Genomic DNA, 7,809 nt, shown 5'->3' with positions numbered 1-7,809 from the left:
AGAAACAAACGATTGAAGTACAGAGGCAACAGATCGGGGACTTGTGTCATGTACATTTATATTTAAAACGTAATGTGACGCTTATAGCTATTTCTTACAGTAGAAAACGCTAGTATAAAGCGATATATGTTACATTGGCACGGGCCCTATGTTGATATATACACGAATTTTACGTTTATCAGTTTTTTCACCTTCGCTGGTACTAGTGTCAACTGAAAAATACGATACTAGTACTAGCGAACGCGAAAAAAGGGAGAAACATAAAATTTGTGTCCTGTGCTTCAGGTGACCTACATAGTCCAGTTGAAGAATACGATACTAGTACTAGCGAAGCCGATGAAGTACTAGTATCCTATTCATATATATATATATATATATATATATACATTTACAAAAATACTTGTATATTAGGAAGTCGAGTGAAGTGTTAGAAAGGGCAAATCACTAGACACCATAAAATTTTTTTAAGTGGCTTGGAAAGTGCCCACGGTAATAACAACAGAAATATATGCTACTCGTGCATGACATATGCGTTTACATTCTCTTTCTTTCAGCGCAGTACGCTACAAATACACTTATTCGAAAGAATTTCTAAATGAATTAGTTATAGCTTACATCATTGAACCAGTGTGGTTGGGGTGTTTTCACATGTATTTGATGATACTTCACGTCTCTTGATAACTTCCTAATACATGGCACGCAAAAATGTAACAGCTGTTTCCTGAATTTAGTAGAAAATAACTAAAAACAAAACACTATCTTTAAGACGTATGTGATTGCTTTCTCACCCCTCGGGGCGCTAGTATCGCTCTAGCTGTCGAACGGTAAGGCAGTGCGGCCATAATATCTAGAGCTGTTCCTAAAATATCGATATCCTTTCCAAAATATATAGATTTTCTACGACGTGAAATTCAACTCCGACATATCGACATATTTATATCGAAACGCCTGTATCGAGTGCCGATATTTTTATTTTATATTCTTTTTTCCTATTGAATTTCTATTATTTACTTTTATTATTTATTTTATGTTATTATATTTTATTTATTATTATTTGTATGTCTATTATATCCTTTTTTTCGCAATTTTCGGTAAATATTTGAAGCTATTTTTTAAAATAATAGTAGAACATAATTTTACTTTCTCTGTGTGAATGAGTCATTTATGTCTCAGTGAATCAAATTTTTGTCGAAGTAATTAAACTTACTTACGATCACCAGAATAATTACGACATCTTATCTACTGAATTTTATTTTAGATATCACTGTCACAGTAACTCTGTTAGTGTAATTTACAGGCTATGGTGTCTGTTTCTGTCGCAAGTAGTTAAAGTTTGCATACAGCCTTCAGCAGGATAGAAGGAAGTCACAGTGTATTGTAACTAGCTTAACATGCATTTTGCACCTTAGCAGACGGCAACGACACAGTTTCCTTGTAAAAGATAAAGAGCGGCACCATTTCTTCGTAAATGACACACCGTTACACTTTCGGGAAAGAAGTAAAAGCTCTTGCGCTAACGCTGGTTTGCAGCATCGACCTAGAGGCAATGAACTCACAATTGCGCAGTGAGGCTTGTGTATCAGAGGGTCTCGGTTGAGACCCCTGCTGTCTTCTGGGAGCCTGTCTGTTCGGAGTCTGGCTCGCAGTTTCCAAGGCAAATAACTACTAGTCAACAACTAAAGCCATCGTTCACTAACATTGCGAGGCACAAACTCTAAAGCGGTCTGTACCTGCCAAAAATTCACGTAGTGAGTAGAAGCTCTGTGAAGCCAATAACTAAAGCCATCATTCATTAACATTGCGAGGCACAGCCTGTACCTGCCCAAATTTCACGTAGTGTGTAGCTCTGTGAAGCCAATCGCTAAACCCATCGATCAAAAGCATTTCGGGCACAGACTCTAAAACGGTCTGTACCTGCAAAAAATTGTCATAGTCTGTCACGGTCAGGTATCACATCAACGTTTAATGAAGTTACTGAAAGTTATATAGCATTTGCCACAAACCGTGAGAACGAGTATTAAACATTCTTCGAAGAAGTATTGTAAATCTTCGTTCATTTACATCAACGTCATTACAGAACAAAGTATATGCAGTTGTTGAGATTAGCGTTACTTCAGATACTATCCGACAAGACGTCAAAATTGGAAATAAATGCGATTCCCAGCTGTCTGTTGCTACTGGTCGGGGACGGCGGGCCGCACAGCTGTTGCTGGGCGTCGCCAAGAGATGGCAGAGCGGTAGCCGGTCCTTGGCTCACAGCAGTACGTGTATTTGGTGTAGTATTAACACCTGTATGCAAAAATGTCTACCTCTTTGCTAATACTTTGGTTGGCCAATACGAAGCAGGCCGACGGCACATAAACCGCTCTTCTGTCAAAGTCCAAGCTAATTAAAACGTATTTTGAATTACATAAAAACAGATGGCTGTGAAAGATGATTGTTCTTTTAATGCATATCCTACCCCGAAACAACGTCCATATCATCCCTGACTCTATGGGGAACAAATACGTTTTGACGATCCTCACAATGAATTCTGACTGTCTTTCTCGCCTTCTCCAATTGTTTCTGGAATTCAGTTTAGACACTTCTCATAACACACGGCTTATTTCTGGCATTATCACACTTCCAGCGCATTTGACATTTCTCAATCCTTTCACTAAATTTGTAGAAGCTGTCTGTTCATCTAAAAAATCTTCGACAAGCGGCCACTAAATACACCCTTCGCAAAACGATGTTTCTTTTTTCCATTTGCAGTCTACCTCCATTGACAAAGAATCTCTCTCCAGTCATTCTTCAGAGAAGAAAAATAAGCCACATCTAAAGACTGCATAAGACTAGTACAGTTCGGTGGAATGCAAATGAAATTTGTGTTGTTTTCCTCACACAAAATGGTTCAAATGGCTCTGAGCACTATGGGACTTAACAGCTATGGTCATCAGTCCCCTAGAACTTAGAACTACTTAAACCTAACTAACCTAAGGACAGCACACAACACCCAGCCATCACGAGGCAGAGAAAATCCCTGACCCCGCCGGGAATCGAACCCGGGAACCCGGGCGTGGGAAGCGAGAACGCTACCGCACGACCACGAGATGCGGCTTTCCTCACACAGCCCCGTAGTTTTCATTAAGATGTGAGAAGAGGGATTATCTCTAATAATTACTCTTCGTCGTCCTTTCTCTGAGGCAAACAGGAGGAAGTGAGTCTGAAAACAACTGTCAAACACACTCTGTGCTAGCCAATCACTCAAATGTGTTCATTTGCATTCCAGGAGGCAGTGTGCGATTTGCAGAGGGGGGGGGGGATTGGGGGGGATTTCACCCCCTCTGTATCAGACCATCCCCTCCTCTGGCTTTAATTTATGCATCCCAACCTGGGATGTTTATTTCCCACGCACTGGAGTAAAACTTTACATGTAATTTAAATTTGTGGAGCTGAACACTGAAAGTTTTTAATACAGTCTTACTATTAATACTATTAATATGTTTCCTTATTAATTTTGAAAAAGTGTTACGTAGTAGTTAACCATTTCAAAACATTTAGAACTAAATCATCATTCCCATGTCGTCATTGTTGATTTCGTCTAAGGTGTGTCATCCGTTTACTTGCGAGCTTGCGAGGGAAGTAGTGTGGCAGTCATACCGCAGCAGTCGTACCGCAGAGTTGGGTGAGCTGGGGGCTGAAATTCCCACCCCGGGCCCTGACACAGGGTGGTGACCGTCCAGGTACCTGTGCGAGCATTTACCGTTAGGCCAGATTTTGGCAACAGTATGGTGCGGACTAACGCGCCTGGGACGAGAGAACACATTACTAAATACCGCACCATCGTCTGCATCTAGTTCCTGGGATACTATTTCGTGGATCTTCTTTAAGTACCCTTCTCTTCCACCATCGTTTTCTTTTTCTTTGGTTTTCATTTCCGTTGTTAGCCGCATGTGTAAGCACCAAGTAGGCCGACGCTGCGATACTTTATCATCCTTTATACTGCAAGACCGACACACGTGTGGCACAAATTCTGTTGCTTTAGTATAAATTAACCTGCCGCATGCGCCGCAAGATGTTGCCTGTTGTAGCATGCTACAAGACGTCGCCCCAGCGTAAACGAGGCTTTAGAGCCAGGTCTGTATTGTATGGTGGATGCGATGTGTTGCGTACGAAACTAAAACCTGCAATCAGATTCAAACGTCGTGGAGAACTGTGAAGAGGTGTCATCCTGCAGCAACATGACGCTCGTCCACATTCTGCCAAACGGACAGCCGACGCAATAAAGGAGTTGAGATTCGAGGTATGAAACTTCCTGGCAGATTAAAACTTTGTGCCCGACCGAGACTCGAACTCGGGACCTTTGCCTTTCACGGGCAAGTGCTCTACCAACTGAGCCACCGAAGCACGACTCACGCCCCGTCCTCACAGCTTTACTTCTGCCAGTATCTCGTCTCCTACCTTCCAGACTTTACAGAAGCTCTCCTGCGAACCTTGCAGAACTAGCACTCCTGAAAGAAAGGATATTGCGGAGACATGGCTTAGCCACAGCCTGGGGGATGTTTCCAGAATGAGAGTTTCAATCTGCAGCGGAGTGTGCGCTGATATGAAACTTCCTGGCAGATCAAAACTGTGTGCCCGACCGAGACTCGAACTTGGGACCTTTGCCTTTAGCGGGCAAGTGTTCTACCATGTGAGCTACCGAAGCACGACTCACGCTCGGTCCTCACAGCTTTACTTTTTGAATTCCCGTCGTATACCTGTATGTAGAAGAATTTTGTAAATAAGCTTTACTTATAATGTACTTTTAAAGATATAACAAGGGACGGCTTTTCTGATAATGCATACGCGTGAATAGTGAGTTTCGGCTCTAACATCTATTTATAAATAACTGTTTAACCACGGGTAATGCCACGGTCCAAGCTAGTAACATATGTAATTATACTAACCCCCTAAACGTCCCCCCCCCCCCACTGGTAAAAGCACAAATCGCACACTGCGTTGATGTCGTTTTTCCGTGTGTGTGTGTGTGTGTGTGTGTGTGTGTGTGTGTGTGTGTGTCAGTCATTTGGATCCCTAAGAATTTGGTGTGGTGAATTCAAGAATTTGACGTTACTGTCACTTAGTGTTACTGTTGGAGCCTGGAGAGTTCTGTTCTGAATGGTGTGGAAGGTTAGGCGTACTGTCTGTTTTCCACTGAAGTCCAGTCCATTCGCTTCAAGCCAGGAGTATAGTTGGATTGTATTCCTTTTTACTGCTGACTGGATAGATTCATCTGTATTAGATGTAAGGACATCAGTATAGTCAGCAAATGGAAATGCTTTACTAGTGGGTATGTGGGGGCAAGTAGAAGTAATGAGGTACTAAAAACTGATCCTCATGGCACATCATGTTTAATGACTTGTCTCAAAGTGACCACTTCTAGGAGTCGTGATTGATTTTATTTATGTGGACGTATTGTATTCAGTCTTCAATATAACTGCTGAGACAGCCATGGGCAGTGCCCTTTACCCATGCAAATCCAAATTTTGTAAGAGTATGTTGTGGTTTACTGCATGAAAGGCCACTGTGAGGTCAAGAAAGACACCTATAGCTGGGAATTTTTCATCAAAAATATGTAGAGCAGTATCAAGAAATTCAAATTTTGTATCAGTAGCTGTTTTATTTTCTTGGAAACCATAATGGGCAGAAGAAAGAATTGCTGCTTAAAAAAAAAGTGTAGGCATTGATCTGGGAAATACTTGAAAATTTTAAACAACTGTGGCCAGAAAGTAGAAGTTAACATACTGATGGACACGCCCGGTAGCAAACACTAGCGATGTTGTTACTAAAAAAGCAGTTCTGCAAGGCATGATTACAACACTGCTCACAGGTGAGGACGCATAGCCTGACAGGCACTATAAACAAATTTGGATGTGGAGTGATAAGGTGGAATAAAGGGCATTGACATGGCATGAAAAACCCATATGTTGCAGTTGCAACTGCATAATTATTAAGGAACGTACCACTCGTGCTCTCCAGAGAGACTATGCCAGAAGTGTAAGGAAAGGAGTATAAATAAGGGAGCCCAGAGGCTCAAAGCAAGCAGTCGTGCCACCAAACTTTGTGTCTGGAACCAGAGAGAGTAACGATTGTTGCAGGCCAACCACAACAACCGTCTGGATGAATTTCAGCAACAGGCCCACTGAATGAACCGTCAGCTCTGCTATAGAGATGTGCCACAGTCGTGGCGAGGCAGGTCCCAAACTTCGTACTGCAGAGGTGTGGGCAGCAGGGGACAGCCGTCCTTTGCTCTCTGGGTGATATCGTCCGACAGACTGCGAGCCACTGTCTGCACGGGCGGAGCTGGGATGTGATATCGTGGCCTCCCCGATTCGAGGCTGTCCTGTCACTGAAAGAGCTGCTCCGAGTGGGCGACTGGAGCTGCTGAGGCTTTACTACAGTGACGGATGCCGGCTGTTATACTTCGGTGCTACACGCGGTGAACGCAAGGAATGCTCGAGGGAATAACCAGCCGAGCTCCAGAGAGCAGCCTGGGGATTTCGACTCGGCCAACACGTGCTGCTGGTCGTGCCACCCAGTCCAGGACAGTAGTCATTTCATGACAAGGATGGAGTAGCCAGGTGCTGTAGCAGCAGATCCAGCACTGGTGTTTGTGCCGGCACATGTACAGGTACTGCACCACCGTCGTAGGGATCGACAGAGGCACCGTGTATTCTTCAGCAGAATGTAAATCGATGCCAAACTTCTCTGTATACCTCTGCATGCCCCGTGCCAGTGAGCTGTACATTTTGTAATTTGTCCGGGCACAATTTCCAGTGTGGCAGACCTGTAGTAGCTACTTGTTCTGTGTGTAAGCAAACTGAACATCTGGCTAGTAGCTGTACTCAGTCTAGATTCTAGATGAGCACTGATTCACCACAAGAATTAATTAGTGGTTAGGCTTTAGTGTGTGTGTGGAGAAGGGTTAAATGGGAAGTTTTCTTTTCGTAGCAGTTGGCAATTGAATTGCGGTAGAAGTAAGAGTCTGCAAATGGTGGAAACACTGGCTACTACTAGTGTGGATGCAGTTGCTGCTGTAATACAGTGATTACTCGTGTTAAAACATGAATTTGAGAACGAGAGGCAGAGAAAGTTCGAACTTAATCGTGAGTAGACACTGGGGAAGTGTCAGGCTCAGCATAGTTGGAATCAGCCGAAAGTAAGTCTGGGTTGACAGTGCCTTCTCCTCCGTATGACCTGGCAGTGTTCGCAGTAATTTGTTGCTTCTCAGACGAGGCAATGGAGGATGTGATGGTTTTTAATAGGACATTTGGATGCTGTGGAAGTGCACAGGTAGTCAGACAAAAGAACACTGTATGTTGATAGTAGGCATTTGGCAGGGGACACTGAAGCATATGCTGTACATCGTGAGACATCCAGTAAAGTACAAACGTGTGAGAAGTGGGTCTCGCGAGCCTGCAGGAATCGCTTCGTGGTGTCGTCAGAAAGGCAGAAAGCGTGACAGTGTTGCCTGGTATCTAGACCTGTAAGCAGCTCTGTTGACATAACTGACATCATCACCTGTTGGCCACAGCCTTTATACAGACTTGTTTCAGTTGTCGTTTTGGAATGTCAAGCCACTCCAGATTGTTTGAACGAGGCTTCCATAAAAAGAATTAAATATAGAAACAATCTTTGAATGTGAATAATCTCGATTAAGCTGACATACTAATCCGCAATATTGTTGGAGTTACATAATAGTCTTACGTGATTGATTGAAGCCAAATGATTACGAATTATTGGTTGAATGGCAGAGTTTTATAGTATAACAAATATTATGCATTC

The 7,809-nt window shown here is 43.1% G+C and overlaps 1 non-coding gene across 1 annotated transcript; it reads right to left on the bottom strand.

Moving 5' to 3' along the window:
• Positions 1–4,315: 4,315 nt before the first annotated feature.
• On the bottom strand, positions 4,316–4,390 carry Trnas-uga (transfer RNA serine (anticodon UGA)). The gene has a single exon. It is a non-coding gene; the product is annotated as a tRNA-Ser (tRNA).
• Between the last annotated feature and the right edge of the window lie 3,419 nt (positions 4,391–7,809).

This window comes from Schistocerca serialis, chromosome 11, assembly GCF_023864345.2.
Source record: "Schistocerca serialis cubense isolate TAMUIC-IGC-003099 chromosome 11, iqSchSeri2.2, whole genome shotgun sequence".
Lineage (NCBI taxonomy): Eukaryota > Metazoa > Arthropoda > Insecta > Orthoptera > Acrididae > Schistocerca > Schistocerca serialis.
The sequence above is the reverse complement of the archived record's forward strand: the minus strand, read 5'-3'. Positions and strand labels throughout refer to the sequence as shown.